Raw genomic sequence first — 18,808 nt, 5'->3', positions numbered from 1 at the left:
GAGAGAGAGAGAGAGAGAGAGAGAGAGAGAGAGAGAGAGAGAGAGAGAGAGAGAGAGAGAGAGAGAGAGAGAGAGAATAGTATGCAGTGTTTTCTTATCGAGAGAGAGAGAGAGAGAGAGAGAGAGAGAGAGAGAGAGAGAGAGAGAGAGAGAGAGAGAGAGAGAGAGAGAGAGAGAGAATATTATGCAGTGTTTTCTTATCGAGAGAGAGAGAGAGAGAGAGAGAGAGAGAGAGAGAGAGAGAGAGAGAGAGAGAGAGAGAGAGAGAATAGTATGCAGTGTTTTCTTATCGAGAGAGAGAGAGAGAGAGAGAGAGAGAGAGAGAGAGAGAGAGAGAGAGAGAGAGAGAGAGAGAGAGAGAGAGAGAGAGAGAATAGTATGCAGTGTTTTCTTATCGAGAGAGAGAGAGAGAGAGAGAGAGAGAGAGAGAGAGAGAGAGAGAGAGAGAGAGAGAGAGAGAGAGAGAGAGAGAGAGAGATATGCAAGTCCCCAAAATTAAAAAGTCAGTTTAAAGGTTATGAATCTTTTATTAACACAATTACCAAAGTTATTGATGCCAACAAGTTAAAAAAAAAAGGGTAGCTGGAATCTTTAACAAGGCTATCTATGAACGTCCCTGAAATTACAAAGCCGGTTTCAAAGGTTTAGAGAGAGTTTTTCATTAACAATATTCTCCAAGAGACTTAAGGGTTTATGAATCTTTATTAACAATATTACCCAAGCTATTAAAAGGAAGCGGCAGGAATCTTCCACCAGGCCGCGTGTTTGTGGGGACAACACATTCTCAGGCGACGCGGTGTCATTATTACGGTAATGAACAATTTTTACCCTAACTGGCAATCCCTCGCCGCTGGTAGTGATGGTGGTGGTGGTGGTGGTGCTGCTACCTCCACCACTACTACCAGTAACAAAAACACCCATTCAAAAGTTCACTATTACTGTTGTTTTTGTTTTTAATGTTGTGGTCATGAACAGTGTCAACAAGGATATTATTATTATTATTATTATTATTATTATTATTATTATTATTATTATTATTAGTTTCGTTGTTGATATAGGTGTTAACATTAAGCGTACACCACCACCACCACCGCCGCCAAAACCACACCACTACCATTATCACCATGACCACCATAACCATTTCAACAGTCTCCCATCACCACCATCATCACCACCGCTATCACCACCACCACCACCACTGCCTGCCCCTCCAGTCCTCCATTCTGTTCCGCCACCATCACGTTCATTACACATTCTGTCTCCACAATATCATCATCACGAAATACCACGAAAGAGAGAGAGAGAGAGAGAGAGAGAGAGAGAGAGAGAGAGAGAGAGAGAGAGAGAGAGAGAGAGAGAGAGAGAGAGAGAGAGAGTATGTGGCATTATGTTATCACTCCTCACTACACACACACAAACACACACATTCACATACACACACTGATAACACTATTCCCTCAGCCCCGTGAACTGCTGTCATACCATCGGCAAAACAACACTATGAAGTGTGTGTTTTGTTTTTCTACATCTCCCTTTTATCGCGAGTGGTGAGCGGCGCGCCACACGAAGCATATGAAGCAGGGTTCGCGAAACAGCACAAGGCTCGGGGAAAACACTGCGGCCAGCTTTCAGGCGATTCTATGAAGCTTCCTTTGTCTCGACGCTGTTCAGAGGACCAGGGAGTGAGTGATGTGCTGTATCCTGGCGTGCGTGATGCGTCGAGACTTGTTTGTGAGGCAGGAAAGTGTGGGATGTATATTCTATGAAGATTTATATAGAGTACTGCATGTTGCACTATAATCTTTAGGCATCGACCTGTGTCTGTGAGGGAAGAGAGTGTGAGAGGTGCAGTATATGACGAACATGTTGTGTACGATCGGTATGATGTTTTACACTGTTACTCGTAATCCTATGAAGTCTTAACAAAAAAAAGGTGCTTGCGAATTATGTATCAAGAGGTGCATATTATCAATGTCTTGTTGAAGTATAGTATATGATGATGTGAATACGAATATCATGATTATTAAAAATTGCTATACTTTATCATTATTGTTCACGTGTTATGCGGTGTTCCTCATGATGCAGTGAATGTTTATGTGGGAGTGAAAGGATGAATGACTGTAATAAAGTGCAATGCATCAATGTGTGTATTATGAAGTCTTACATATCATTATGAGGTACTGCATGTTATATTTTGGTGTTTATTAGCGAGGAGGGTGTTGTGTGAGGAATGGAATGAAAATGTGTGTTATGCGTGTCATGAATCGAGTGATGCATTTCATGAAGACATGAAGAGAGCACCAAAATGTGGTTTTGTTATCTTTTATACAGAATAATACACGAGACTGCGTATATGAGTGTTATTCATATTTGAGAAAGAGAATACTGTTGTTGTTGTTGTTGTTGTTATTGTTGTTGTTGTTGTTGTTGTTGTTGTTGTTGTTGTTGTTGTTGCTGCTGCTGTTGTTTTTGTTCTTGCAGTTGTTCAATTTATGTGATAATTAAAAGCAAAATGCGTGAATGAAAATATTGAGAGCGACTGCGACTAACATTATAAATATTTTCTTTCGTTTTTTTTTTTTCGTGTGTCTCCGAAATAGAGATGAAAGAAGGCTGCTCAAACATACGCACATACTTGTATCGGAAAAAAAATCCTGTGGTGAAATGAGGCTGAGACATACATACATACATACATACATACATACAAGCAGATCGAAACAAATAGGTGTAGAGATTGGGAGACAGAGGGACAGTCAGACATAGGCAGATAAATAAAGTTGAAGATAAGGGAGAGAGAACACACACACACACACACACACACACACACACACACACACACACACACACACACACACACACACACACACACACACACACAGAGAGAGAGAGAGAGAGAGAGAGAGAGAGAGAGAGAGAGAGAGAGAGAGAGAGAGAGAGAGAGAGAGAGAGAGAGAGAGAGAGAGAGAGAGAGAGAGAGAGAGAGAGAGAGAGAAAACGCTGAGACAAATAGAAAAGAATCTAAAAGCCTCACACACACACACACACACACACACACACACACACACACACACACACACACACACACAGGTAGATACGCTCCAGGAAAAGAGGGAAACAAGAGACGAAGGAGGCAGGTACGAGACAAGAGCACATCAAGTATTGCAGGGGAAGGTGTGGGCGAGGAGCACGGAGGCAAAGTTACCTCACCTGTCATCGATAGAAGAGAGAGAGAGAGAGAGAGAGAGAGAGAGAGAGAGAGAGAGAGAGAGAGAGAGAGAGAGAGAGAGAGAGAGAGAGAGAGAGAGAGAGAGAGAGAGAGAAATTCAAGCAAAGAAGTACATATCTTAATAAAAATAACTATGAATAAATAACAAAGTACAAATAATGAAAAAAATGAAAGAAAACGTTAATGGGATTGAAAACAGACAGGAATCGTGACTAAAAAAATAAATAAATAAATAGAAATAAAGACAAAAATACACACAGAGAGGAATAGACACACATAATCAATAAAGAAAATAAGAAAACAAAACCAATAAGAATAATAGTGAAAGACAATTAGACAGACAGACAGACAGACAGATACACACAGACAGAGGAGAGCAGATACATAATCGGTACTGAAAAGAAAAAGGAACAAAAAGGAAAGATTAATCAATGAGAATATAATGAAGAAAGACAAACAGACACACAAACAAACTCATTTCATTCCCCCGCGTCAGATCTTTTAAGACACTCCTCCATCTCCCTGATGACCGTAAGCATGAGTGATGGGGAAGTGAAGTCAAGTGAAGTGAGGTATATTTAGATCAAAATGTATGAAAATAGTTCTTGATTTTATTATATTCAGTACGTGGTGGTGGTGGTGGTGGTGGTGATGGTGGTGGTGGTAGTAAGAGATACGAAATGTTGGACTAGATGGAAATAATGTGAGATACCAAAGCTAGATTCTTCTATTTCACTTCCATAGAAATAAAAAAAAAACCGAACATATTTAAATAATACGAAATGTTATAGTAGAACAGAATAATGTCAAAGAACAATACCCGAGTCTTTATCTGTTTGTCTGTCTCCTACACAAATAATAATAGCGAGGAATTAGGGGCAGCAGGAAGCATTATACTGCATCATAATTACTGCACTCAACAATTCTGGATCCTATTGTTTATCTTCAATACAGACAAAGACAAGAGAACTATAGGAGGTCGGCAGGGATACCAGAGTTACAGGGAAGACAAGGAAGAGGCGAGGGGTGACGAGAAGAGTCATAAGGCATACAGGGAAAACAGGAAAGACGAAGGGTGAGGACAGAACTCTTACAATACAAAGGAAAATGTGAGACGAGAACTGAAAAAGAAAAAGATGAAGGAAGAGAAGGACAACAGAGACAATAGAGGTAATAGGAACAAGGCCACATGATTTGCAAGACAAGAGAAGACAAGAGGCGACGAGAGAAGAGGAGGCCACCAGGGTTACATGAAAAAGGGAAAAGAAGACGAGACAAAATAAACATGAGGAATCAGGATAGGAAATGATAAAAGGCTAATAACCAAAGGAAGGTCAAAAGGACAGCAATGTTACAAAAGAAATAAGTGGAATATGGAAGGGGAAACAGAGACAGCAATGTTAAAAGGGGAGAGATAGAACGGTTCAAGAGGAAGACAAGGGAAACACGAGGGGAAAAGGACACCAGGTAACAAGGAAAACAAGGCAAATGGCAAGGGGAAACAGGGGAAGCAATGTTAAAAGGGGGTAAGAAAAAGGCACAAAAATAACAAGGTTGCAAAGGGTAGGGAAGGAAGACGAGACAACAGTGTAAGGGGAAACAAGGGATAAACAAGGGAAACAGGCCATTAAAATTACAAGCAAGGAAAAGAAATTAATACAATAAGGCAAGATAAATGGAAATAACGGGAAAACAAGGGTAGATAAGGAGATAGGGACGGTGTTAAGAGGGGAGAGGGGAGGGTAAGGCGCAGACTGCAAGGTGAACAAGCGAGTTACAAGGGGAGGGGGAGATAAGGGTTGGCAAAGAGGACAGTGCATGAGGGTTGAAAGATAAACAAAGGGAAACAAGAGGAAATAAGGGAGATACGTTATGAAGTTTACAAAGGAGAAAAGAGGAAACCAGGGAAAGGAAAACAAGAGCAGGAAATTTACAAGGTACATAGACAAGAGGAATCAAGGAAGATTACATAGGAAGTCTGCAAAGGAAACAGGGAGAAACAAAGGAAAACAAAGTGAGACAAGGATAAATAATGCAGGCTGTGGAAAAATAGTAAGGAAAGACACAAATAGGAAAAAGCGAGGTAGGGTTTAGTGGCAAGTTAGGGCAGTGGAAAAGAAAAGGAAGAGAAGGGTGACGAGAGAAGATAGAGGGAGATTTAAGGAGGTGACGGTCTCAAAAGGCAGGGAGGTCACCAGATGAAGGCAAGAAATATTCAGTACAAAACAAAGATAAATAAAGGAAAAAAAGTAGGAAGAGATCAGGGAGAAGGTGAGAGTAACAAAGGAAACAGATGAAAGCACCACATGAAAACAAGATAAAAGAAAACAGTTCAAAATAATTACAAGGGGAGACTATTCTATCTATTTCTATATAACAGGCTGGCAATCAAACACGAGGCGGCCCAGACAAAAAGCAGCACACACACACACACACACACACACACACACACACACACACACACACACACACACACACACACTCTTAGTCCTTAGCCCTTGGTGGAGAAGAAAATTTAAGGGAAAACAAGGGTGAGGAGAAATTCAGATTCAGGTTTTAGGAACAGGGCAGGGTTACGAAGGACACAAGGCAGGTAGGCAGGTGTGATCAGTGCGAATATTATTTACCTGGTGGATCCACGTAATGCGCAGGTTAATTAGACGAGAGACGATAATGACCCAATCCCAAATTCGATTAAACGCAGGACTTGTACAAATTCACCTTCATTAACGAAGCATTTGCCATGAATTACACTGATCACACCCGCGGCTTCCAGTGAAGGCACGGTAAACACATAAAAGATAGGTAAATAAATAAATAAATAAGTAAATGTAAATAATTATGTCCACGTGTGTGAAACGTTATCATTGAACCTTGTCCCTAAAAAAGCTACTACTACTACTACTACTACTACTACTACTACTACTACTACTACTTCGACTTCTACAACTAATAATAATAAAAATAATAATAATACGACTATTACTATTGCTACGACGACGACGACGATTACTACTCCTATTACTTATAACAACAACAACAACAACAACAACAACAACAACAACAACAACAATAATAGTAATAATAATAACAAAAGGAAGGAAAGGGACGTAAAACTTAACCAACATTCTAGATTTCTCCAGACAAAAACAATTCAATTCCACATCTCTTAAAGGAAGAAAAGAAGAGGAAGAAAAAAACTTAAGCACCGTCAGTATTCCTCCCAACAAAAACACTTCAAACAAATTCATATCGTTGTTGTTGTTGTTTCATGTGAAAGTGATTACCTTCTGGATAAAAGGAAAAAAAATATGAAGGGCAAGTGAGAGAAAAAAGCACAACAAAAAATCCTACCAACAAAATAAGTTACAACAATTTCACGTTTCTAATAACACGTTTGTCTAGTTTTTCCATTTGTTGTTTTTGTTGTTGTTGATGTTGTTGCTACTGTTGTTGTTGTTGTCATATGAAAGAAGCTAAATGAAAGAAACAATAGCGATCAGATTTGTGTAAAACCTTTTTTTTTATGATGAATGTGGAATGCAAGAATGAACATTGAAAACTAAATATAATAATAATAATAATAATAATAATAATAATAATAATAATAATAATAATAATAACAGCAACAGCACCAGATCAATAAAAACATTGTGATGCAGAAAGTTACACACTAGACCGACTTCTGGAAACAGCGAGACAAACCGACAGACGGACAAACAAATACTGATAACTGCAAGAAATAGATGATAAAAAAACAAATTCCGCGATAACACGAGACAGACTGACAGACAGACAGACAGACAGACAGACAGACATAGAAAAACAGACAGACGTAAAGAAACACACACACACACACACACACACACACACACACACACACACACACACACACACAGAGAGAGAGAGAGAGAGAGAGAGAGAGAGAGAGAGAGAGAGAGAGAGAGAGAGAGAGAGAGAGAGAGAGAGAGAGAGAGAGAGAGAGAGAGAGAGAGAGAGAGAGAGAGAGAGACTCGTAAACAAACCCACATAAATATACAAGTTTTCTTTTCTATAAATAAATAAAAAGGCGATAGAGCAAAGCATACAAAAAGTGAGACAGACAAACACAAACAAACAAACAGACAACAACAGAAAATACAAGTGTTTCTCTTTTATTATTTATCTTATCGACGACAACATATATGACAAGCTTTCCTCTACTTTTTATTCATTTATTTTTTTATTTATTTTCATTTGTATCGTTATTTCCGTTACTTATAAGATATACAAGTTTTTTTCTTCGTATTTCTTGTTCATTTACTCTATTTTTTTCTATTTTTTTCTATTTATTTTATCTACAACACATACACACAAGCTTTCTATTTTTTCTTCCTTTGTTCATATTTTCTTCATCACAATTTCTCTTATCGGCAACATGCGTTATCTACACTTCATTTATTTACTTTATATTTTCTTCTTTTTTTTTTTTTTTTATCTTTCATTGATACCAACGACAAATCCCACGTCCTTCCATGTTCCCTTCACTAACAGAACGAACAACAAAGGTAAACAAGAAGGTGTAGATACAGTTTTCCAATAACGTCTCTACAACACTTCCCAGAGAGAGAGAGAGAGAGAGAGAGAGAGAGAGAGAGAGAGAGAGAGAGAGAGAGAGAGAGAGAGAGAGAGAGAGAGAGATGAGGACATATGCTACTGCCCCTACACACACACTCTCTCTCTCTCTCTCTCTCTCTCTCTCTCTCTCTCTCTCTCTCTCTCTCTCTCTCTCTCTCTCACCATTCAGCGCCCTTCCCGCAATGCTCTGGTAATCCTTCTTCAGTTGCAAGCTCACTCACACACACACACACACACACACACACACACACACACACACACACACAATCTCTTACAATACTCTTCATTATTCATATCCAATCACCATCACCATCACCACTAACTACATAACTACACTCACCCCTCCCCCTACACACACACACACACACACACACACACACACACACACACACACACACACACACACACACACACCTTCCCCATTTTCATTCACTATTCACGTACTGCATGGCACGTGTCACCGATCAATACACGATGGGGATGAAGGAGTGAAAGAAAAGAAGGGAAAAAACAGAGAAAGTGAGGGAGGTAGGAAAAAAAAAAGACCGATGATGGTAAATGACTAGGGTAGAGAGAGAGAGAGAGAGAGAGAGAGAGAGAGAGAGAGAGAGAGAGAGAGAGAGAGAGAGAGAGAGAGAGAGAGAGAGAGAGAGAGAGAGAGAGAGAGAGAGAGAGAGACGTAGTAAGGAGTAAATGGGAAAAAAAGATAGGATGAAAAGAGGAACAGAGAGGAAGGGGAAGATAAAAGGGAAGATAGGAGAGCGATAAGGAGGGAAGGGGGAAAGGTGAGAGGGGAGTGAGAGAACGTGAGGGGAAGGGAGAGGAGAAGGGAGAAAAACAATAACAGGAAAGCGAAACAGGAGACAGAAGAAATTTGGATAGCTGGGTGAGGAGAAAGAGGGGAACTGGATGGGAAGAGGAAAGATGTGAGGAAAAAGGGAGAAGAAAAGAAGAGGGGAGGAAGAGGAAGAAGAAACTTGGAGGGTTGGATAAAGTAGAAGCAAAGAGAGAGAGAGAAGAGGAGAGAAGAGGGGAGGGAGAGGAAAAAAGGGAGATAATAGGAGAGGAAGGAAAAAACAAAGAGAGAGAGAGAGAGAGAGAGAGAGAGAGAGAGAGAGAGAGAGAGAGAGAGAGAGAGAGAGAGAGAGAGAGAGAGAGAGAGAGAGGAGAGAGAGAGAGGAGTCAGGTAAGAAAACTTGAATAAAAAAAAAGCAGCATTAATTTACTACCTTACATTATTAATAACTTACACCTCTATCCAATAAACACTAAATATATTACCTGCGAAAACACTTAACACCACATCATAATTTCGAGTCTTTAATTACAACATAAGACAGACAAGACCGGGATTGGAGGGAGGATCGGCCACGCGAACTCGTAAACTCCCGGATTAAATCTCACCGTAGGAGGCGATTAGAGGATCGTTCAAACTCCCAAGGCTTTCACGACTGGAGGGAGAAAGAGACGCGATGTACCTACCAGGGCCATCACCCGTGTTCAGAAATACTGCTCTCTCAACGTAACTGTTTTCAAAGGTAAGAGAGGTAATTAGCAGGGTTCTCAAAAGTGTTTCCGATGTCAATAATGTAAAAATCTTGTTCATCTATCACTAAAACCTTGAAAAAACATCTTCAAATATCCGCGTCACTTCAATTACTAACTTTTGAAAATAATTACCGGGTTTTCAAGTGTGTTTCCCGAGTTAATAACATGAATATTTTGTTCACCTATCAGCAAAACCTTTAAAAAACATTTTTTAAAAACCCGCGTCACTTTAACTACACCCTTTTGAAAACAATTTGTCGGGTTCTCAAGTGTGTTTCTCCATTCAATAATGCAAAATTCTTGTTAATCTGTCACTAGAACCATAAAGATACCTTAGAGACACGCTTCACTTCAAATAAAGCCTTCTGAAAGTAGTCGACGTGCAGGCAGAAGTGTTTCAGAATATGGACCTAAGACTTAAGGGATCGTTCAGGATTCCGGGGCTATGAGAGCTGGAGGGAGGTTGAGGGCCGCGATGGAGCACTACGAGGCATCAGGAAGGATGATCCTCACTCAGAAAGTCGTCACACTCTTACAGTCTTGCTGGTTTAAGTGTTGTAGTGCAATGTTATAGGAAGGTACAAGTGCTGTTTTTAATTTTTCGAAGCCAAGGATCAGTTTCTTCTACGACTGAAAAAGTAAATACACAAAATAAACAAAAGAAAAGAAATAAAGTAAAAATGAGAAAGAAAAGAGACATTAAAAGAAAGAAAAAACAAAACATACTGGTATAAATGTCAATATAACATACGTAGACACAAACTAAATAAACAAACAAATAAATAAACAAGCAGGAAATGGAGCGTTACTTAAGTACTAAGCACACAACTTTCCTTAACCCACTAATTAGTTTTCCCTTGCCCATTCACTCAACTACTTAATCTCCATTCACAGTCCTCCCTCAGAGACGTAAATTACTCCTAATATGCCATTCCTAACTCAGCCTTCGTGCATTACTTTCATTATTCACCTCCACATACTCCTAGCGTCTTTCCTTTACTTGTATTTACCTTCATAAATGTTGTGTTTACCTGCTCCATGTTCGTCCACTTACTTCTCTACTTTCTTTTAAAAACTCGCTATTTGCTCATTCAATTATGCATCATTCTGCTGCTAATTTGCTCTGCACTGGCTGCCTCATGCATGACAAAGACCTGTATTTTTGTAACCGTTCTCTCAAAAGGATTGGATTTGAAACTATACGAATTAATAGCCATGATTATCTTTACAATTAATGGTGTTAATTTTTTTAGCTTTCTTTGTATCACTTGAACAATAAAACTAACTTAAAAACTACCAAAAGCTTTTTTTCTGGCTGACTCACTATCTTGTAATTTTGTTCTCTCATAATGACTGTTTTAAAGAAACCGATCAAGCGAATTATCGGTTTAGTTTCTTATTCATGGTCTAGAATTACTCAGACACTTTTCTCCTGTTAATAGAACCATAAAACATCATTGAAAAAAAAAAACATAGCTTTTATTTGAACCCGCTGAAAGGAATTTAAACAAGGCAGCGAAACACTTCACCCTGCAGGAGCCAAAAAAAGACAAACAAAAAAATATATAAGCTTCGTTGAGAGAGAGAGAGAGAGAGAGAGAGAGAGAGAGAGAGAGAGAGAGAGAGAGAGAGAGAGAGAGAGAGAGAGAGAGAGAGAGAGAGAAAGCAAAGTACCACATCCAAAAAGACAATTTCGAATCCAATTATCAACTGTCGAGATTCAGCAACAAATAGGAGGAGGAAAAGACAAACAGAAACACGAAAACTTGATTATGACACTCGTGCATCTCAGAAGGAAGAGATTACGGACACAATACCAAACTTAAGACACGAGTTTAAGAGATTATTGTCGCAACTCAAGGGAAAAAAAAAAACACACAAAACCAGAAAGCTGCACAACAAACATTAAATCTCTCACAATGAAGCCAAGCAGATCCCGTAAGCACCATCAATTCCTGTACCTCACCATCTTACACCCTTGACACTCACTAAGCCAGTATTCGCGTAAAGGAAGCAAGCACAAGCCTTCTCTATGCAGTGTTACGCCCCTCACCTCACTAACGCACAGTATTCACGTAAAGAAGAGCTCGTGTTGATATTGATCAGTACGACACAGCACCAAACACTGAGCGGCGTCACACAATCACATCATATCATACGGGGCTTCTCTCTCTCTCTCTCTCTCTCTCTCTCTCTCTCTCTCTCTCTCTCTCTCTCTCTCTGTTTTTTTTTTCTTTTCTTCCTTTTTATCGTTTGATCTTTTCAGTCTTCTCGTGTTCTCCCTTTTTTTCTTCTTTTGTTTCTCCCTCTCTTTTTATCTCTCACTCTTTCCTTTTTCCTTCATCTTTCCTTATTTTTTTTTTAAGAATTTCCACTTTTTTTCTTCACCTCTAGAATTTTAACCTTTTTCTTTACCTGATTTTTTTTCTTACTCTCTTTAGTGTCATACCCCTCCCTCTCTCTCACTCCCCTCCTCTCACAAAGGTGGTTTTCGTGTCAGCTTATTCTCTCGCACTTAATATACTTGCCGCCAAGTTCTTTACTCTATGAAATTTTCAGTCACCAATAATCTCGCTGCCAATCACTGCCTTCCAATATCGAGGCACATTATCCCTCCTTACTCCGCCAAGCCTCGCTAAGTCTAGCCGAGTCTCCCCATTTACTTGTTACGTTTTCTTCAGCTCGTGTGGTTATCTGCTGCCGCTTCTTTCTCCGTTTTCTTTTTCGATGTCTCGTTTTCTTGACACTTTTGTTGCTATTGTTGTTGTTGTTGTTGTTTTCTTATGTCCCTTTCTTCTTGTCACGTTTTTCTTGTTGCTCCTCTCTCTCTCTCTCTCTCTCTCTCTCTCTCTCTCTCTCTCTCTCTCTCTCTCTCTCTCTCGTCTAGTTCTCAATTCTTTCTTGTCTCTTTTTGTTCTTTCTTCCTCTCTTTTCTTTTCTTTTCTATTTTCTTTCTTTTCTCCTTTTTCCTCCTCTTTTTTTTTTACTCCTCTTTCTTCTAGTCTTATTCTTGACTTTTTTCCTGCTTTTTTTTTATTCCGTTTCCTTTTTCCCATTTTTTTCTTTGTGTTCTTGTTATCTCCGTTTTTTTTTCGACATGTGATTCCCGTCTCTCACCTCTAGTTTTTTCCCTTTTATTTATTTATTTATTTTTTTCATTACTAGCTTACCTTTTGTTTTTTTCCCGAGATCTCGTTTTCCAATGTCACTTTTTTCCTCTTTTTCCCTTTACCAAGTCGGTTTCTTCTAGTCTTTTTTGCCTCTCTCTCTCTCTCTCTCTCTCTCTTTCTCTCTCTCTCTCTCTCTCTCTCTCTCTCTCTCTCTCTCTCTCTCTCTCTCTCGTTATCAGGTACGATTTCTTTCTCCATATGTGGTTTTCTTTTCCTATCACACGATTTCACCTGATCGTTAAATTTTCCAGTCTTTTCTTATCACTCTTCATTATTTGCTGTTGCTTTTCCTAAGATCTTACCCTAACGTTTTTTTTTCTTTTCATCTCTGAACTTTTTTTCATCATTATGTAATTTTGCCTGTCGTACATTTTCTTGTTTTTCTGTCATTAGAAACTTGTATGTACTTTTTTCTTTTTTTCTTTTTTTTCCTTTAACGAGTAACTTTTCTTTCAATTTTGTTTCGTGTTTTTCTGTTGTTATTTTTTTCTTTTCTTTCTTTCCTCTCGTAGGTAATTTATTTTTTCGATCTTTTCCCTTTTCGCGTCTTTTTTTTTTTCCTGTAATTTCGTTTCCTTATTTTTTTCCCTCGTCGCTTATCTATCTCGTGTTTTGATGTAGTACTAATTTACTTTATTTTCCCCTTCAGAGCCTTTTTTCACCCTTTTGACTTTCCTTTTGCTGGAATATCGCTTCTTTTCTTTTTTTCCTTCTTTTCTTCCTTCTTTCATGTTTTCTTTAACAGGATTTGGTTTCTTCTTTGTTGCTTTTTTTTCTTATCATCTTTTCCCAGTAATAAAATAATCTCGTCCTTTTTTTCTCATTCTGCCTTTACAGTGACTTTTTTTTATCAGTATTTCGTTTTTTTTTTCCTTCTTTTCTTTCCTTATCATGGTTAATATTTTTTTTTTCGAAACCTCACCTTTTTTTTTTCTTCGGAAATTTCTTTTCTGGAATTGCGTTTTTTTTTTTTATCTGTGTCTAGTAAGTTTTCTTCCTTGATGTCTGGTCTTCTACCTCTCCTTTTTTTTTTTTTTCCTTAGAAGCATTTTTTTTTTCGTCGGATTCCATTTTCTCTTTCCATCTCCAGGTTATCAACTTTTTTTTCCTCTCTCTCTTTTGGGAATAGAAATGTCTTGCTTATTTATTTATTTATTTTTTTTTAGTCGCTTTTTACTCCGGCATGTTTCCATTTTTTAGTCTTTTTCACTGGAATTCTATTTTCTTCTTTTTTTACTTTCAAGTCTAGGTTTTTTTTTAGCCGACTTTCTTTTCGTGGAGTTAAATTGTATCACTCTTTCTTTCTCCCTTTACATCCGTTTACCTACGTTTTCCTCTTCTCGAGATCTAATTTTACTTTTCTACTGCACTTTCCTTCTCCAATCTAATTTTCCCTTTGTAGTCTTTTTATTCTGCTATTCACTTGTGTTTAGTTTTCAGTTTTATACATTACTTTTTCTTCACCGAATCACCACAATTTCCTCCACAGTATCTAGTCATTTTCTGCTGAGATTCTCTTCACATTTACACTTTCCACTGAGTATTATTTGAAATTTTAGCCATTACAATATTCAACGTTCTGTTTTTCAGCATTAAAAGCAGCATCCTTCACTTTATACACCAAGAACAACAGTATTTCAGTTTATGATTCAAGGCACGTTAACATTTTCTATATTTCAAAGAACATCCATCTGTAACATCCTCTGAACATTCAATAACACACTTATCCTTCAAAAATATCACTTAAGTTTGCACACAGGTACTTTCCATACATTGTTAAGTCTATGGAGGCATTCACCAACACTTTACCATCAGGAACACCGAAAATATACATAGCACGTATCCATTTTATATATAATGTCAGAGTTTTAAAGGCATATTTTCATTTTCCATACTTTAAGTTAAAATCCACGGCAGCAGCCTTTAACATTTCACTATTACAAATATAGTTTACATCCCGGAAATACACAAATACTACATAAAAATAAATCAAAACACAAAAACCACCAACAAAGAACACAAAGAACAACACATCCACTCTCGAACAACAACCAGCAGCAAAATCACACGAGTAACAAAGTATAACAGTCTACCCATAGTGTGTTTATCAAAGTACGGTACGGTACATATAACCATAGAGTGTTTCACCCCCCCCTCCCCCATTCCCCCAAGCAAGGCAAGCCCAGCACTCCCCGCCCCGTGACAGCACTAACATAATAAGCAGCACTCGCCCGGCCCCGTCCGCCCCGAGGCTCACGTCAAAATTAACTCCCTGCCAACACTATTTTTTATCTCCCACACCCTAGACTCTTCAATTTGCCATCGATCATATTACACACGCCGCGCCGCTGCTCCCTTTCACGCAAATACCTCACGGGGGAAAAATTATCATCAAAACATAGCGCACTTTTCACGAGGCGGAGTCTATGAAGTGCGTGTGTATGTGGTGGTGGTGGTGGTGGTGGTGGTGGTGGTGGTGGTGGTGGTGGTAGTGGTGGTGGTTTAGTAACATGTCCACTCTAGACGTAGATAATGGCAAATTTTAAGTGATACAATTTTTACACATTATTTCATAGTAGTAGTAGTAGTAGTAGTAGTAGTAGTAGTAGTAGTAGTAGTTGAAAAGAAGAGAAAAAGAAGAACAAGAATAAGATCAATAACAGGATCAAAAAAGGATGAGGACGAAGAAAAGACAGGAGCCGAACAACAACAATAGCTGGAGAAAAATAACGAGGACAACAAGAAAGTAAATAAAAGTATGCATTACTACACACACACGCACCTCCCAGCTGTGTAATGAAGTGTGGTGTTGTGTTGTGCAGTGTACGCCTTGCATGGCCCTGCGTAGTTTGTTGGCTAAATTTATATCGTGCGTGTATGACTAATACGTTTGAGTTTGATGTGTATGTGTGTATTTATGAGGTAATGTATAGGTGTGTGTGTGTGTGTGTGTGTGTGTGTGTGTGTGTGTTATTACTAGCCTTTGCGTAACTTAATTAATTTCAGATTCACTCAGCACAAATCCGGACTTCTCTTCTCTCCTTCTCTTTTCCTCTTTCTTTCTTTCTCACTCTCACTCTAACTTTCTTCCCCACTTCGTTAACTTCATTTCCACTTCTTTCCCTTCAACTCGAACACATAACTTTCCTTCCTTCAACATTGCACTTTTTACCCACCACACCACACCTCCTCTTTCCTTCCCTCCACCCGCAAACCCAGCACCGTTTTTTTTTCAGATTTCCTTTCACACCCGCAAAGTTTATCCCAGGTAGGAAGAGAGGAAAAAGTAGCGGCAGCATTCTTCACAAAGTTTGCACCTCGTAACGTCGCGGTCATTTCCCTGGCACGGTCGCTAATGGTAAGGAACAACCTCCTGTTAAGCCCCAACACAAGGGAACTGGCGATCATACGTTGTGTTTTCCCAGCATGAGGTGCCTTTTGTATCCCTAGCGAGAGAGTGAGGGAGGCAATGCACGTTACACTGGGAGTACTATAGTCTGCTAACACACACACACACAAGAAGGTAAGAATTGAGAGATAGTGAGATAGGTTAATGATTATGACGGATATTAATTCTAGAAGTTATGCCTTTACTTGTATGTAGGAAAGCGGTTGCCATATTTTTCTCTCGAGGGAAATTGCTTAGAGAAATGCTTATAACCGTTTAGGAACATTTTTTTTTTCTAAGAGTTAAATATACATAACGGCACTGGTATTATAATATCATAACCTACGAAACACACACACACACACACACACACACACACACACACACACACACACACACACACACACACACAAGCAGGTAAGAACAAACGTGACAGCACAGTAACAATTAAGAAAGTAATCACCTTAAGAAATAAACGCCTGTATATTGGAAAGCTGTTTGATATCTTTTTTTTTTTTCGATTTCTTGCTACCTTTCCTTCCTTTTCCTTCTGCAAGTCTCTACCACAATTCAGAGCAGTCTGCCAACACCCTCACGGAACTAACTTGAGACCGTGTATTGACTGAACTAAATTACCTCTTCAAATTATATCATCTTTCTATTGTTTAGTTATAGACACTACAACTAACTTTGAATAGAAAGAATCATATCTTTTCTCTAAAAATATTTTGCTACATTATTGCCCCGTGTAATGATTGAGCTAAGTTACCTCTAAAAGTTATACCACGTTTCTATAGCTTAATTTTTGGGACTCCGTTACTTAAATGTAAGCAACCCTTAACATCTTCGTCTGTAAAAACAACATGCTACATTTGCTATATTTAATTTATTACACCGCGTATTTATTAAACTAAATAACCATGAAATCATAGCATCTTCCTTTGAATTAACTGTAGGTAAACTCTGGAGCTCCCTTCCTGCTTCAGTATTTTCTCCTTCCTATGACTTGAGATCTTTCAAGAGGGAGGCTTCAAGACACTTATCCTGTAATTTTTGACTACCGCTTTTGATTCTGTTCGGAGATCGGCACTTCAGTAGGCCTTTTTCTTTATTACAGTTTTGTTGCCCTTGGCCGGTGCCCCTCCTACATAAAAAAAAAAAAAGTAACTCAAAATAAAACAAAGTTCGCATCTCAGTTTGTAAAAAAAAGTTTAGCTATATTTGTTACATTTCATTCATTACACAGCGTAGTGGTTAAACTAAATAACTCCATGAGATTATAGCATCTTCCTCAGGGTTAACCACAGGCACTGCAAGCAACTCAAAATAAAACAAACCTCACATTTTCGCTTGTAAAATCTACCTTGCTACATTCGCTGTACTTCATTCATTGCAGTGTGGCAGCACACAAAGAGCTTATAACAAGGGAGAGCGCTTAATGGCTCGCGTTCTTAAACGCTTTGTTCTCTCATCAGAACTATTATCAAAGGCCACACAGATAATTGGTCGGGTTTTCATGCGTGTTTTCCCATTGAAGATGCATGGTCATTAATACTCTATCCCTAAAATCATTAATAACCTTTGAAAACTACAGTAACTTCGACTTGAGCCTGTTAATTGCAAGAATAAGACGAAAGGTTTAAGAATAAAGTTCATTGGTTGAGAAAAAAAAATCACCCTTGTAACCTTTGTAATATGTTTAGATGTGTTAAAAGTTATTTTGCTTTGCTTGTTTTCTCACCAGAACCTTTATCAAAGACCAGACTCAGGTCGGGTTTTCATGCGTGTCTTCTCATTGATGATGCGCTGTCCTTGATAAATACCCCTGAAAACCTCACTCATTTCCACTACTGTCTATTAAAAATAGAGATACGATGTAGGATTACACACACACACACACACACACACACACACACACACACACACACACACACACACACACACACACACACACACATGAAGCAAGACTTAGTAACCACTCACTTAAATATTGTGTCAAAAAATGTTGGCCCTTTTTCAGTCTTGCCAAAAAGAGTTGGGATTTTTTTTCTCAAAAAAAAAAAAACGTAACATTTTCCAGTCTGCTTAAAAATACAGAGCATTTTCAGTGCATCTAAAAAACTGTTAGCCTTTTTAGCTTCCAGGTTTCAAGGTTACTTCAATATCTTCTGCTTCAACAATTTCCTGGAGGTAAGAACAAGCGAGACTAAGGATTGCAACAAGAAACAGTTCCAGAAATCATAGGTACTCGCGTGTTCCAGAAACTCAACATTTTCTTATGTGCTAGTTCTATAATTCCAATACAGTCTAACACACGCACAATGGTGGAGGCATGAACAGGCGAGACCGTGGTGATTGTGTAACCAACTCAGGACACTGTATCTCTGTAAAAACGCTTAACACTTGCTTTCCTTTGAGTTATTTCAAAAGTCTAACACACACACACACCACACACACACACACACACACACACACACACACACACACACACACAAACGTGCAACTAAGGCAAACTGAAATAACGCATGTAAACGTAAAATAATTAATGTTTACATGAAGCCCGCATCGTGGTAACTCAGTAACTGCTGGTAGACTGAGAGAGACAACCCAGTGAGTAATAACGAAAGTGACTATTGTGATAGATGTGTCGGTAAATCACTGCTGGTAGACTGACAGACGCGACCCACCAACTAATAACTAAGGTGAGTATTGTGATAACTGAGTAACTAACTGCGGACAGACAGACGCAGCCCAGTAATAACTAATATGACGTGACGTGGCCGAAGTGCTGCATCACAATAAAAGATTAACAAAGTATACCACGTCTTCCCTACAGTGGAGGCACCATTACGAAACTAC

This window comes from Scylla paramamosain, unplaced genomic scaffold (genome assembly GCF_035594125.1).
Source record: "Scylla paramamosain isolate STU-SP2022 unplaced genomic scaffold, ASM3559412v1 Contig17, whole genome shotgun sequence".
Taxonomy (NCBI): domain Eukaryota; kingdom Metazoa; phylum Arthropoda; class Malacostraca; order Decapoda; family Portunidae; genus Scylla; species Scylla paramamosain.
The sequence above is the reverse complement of the archived record's forward strand: the minus strand, read 5'-3'. Positions refer to the sequence as shown.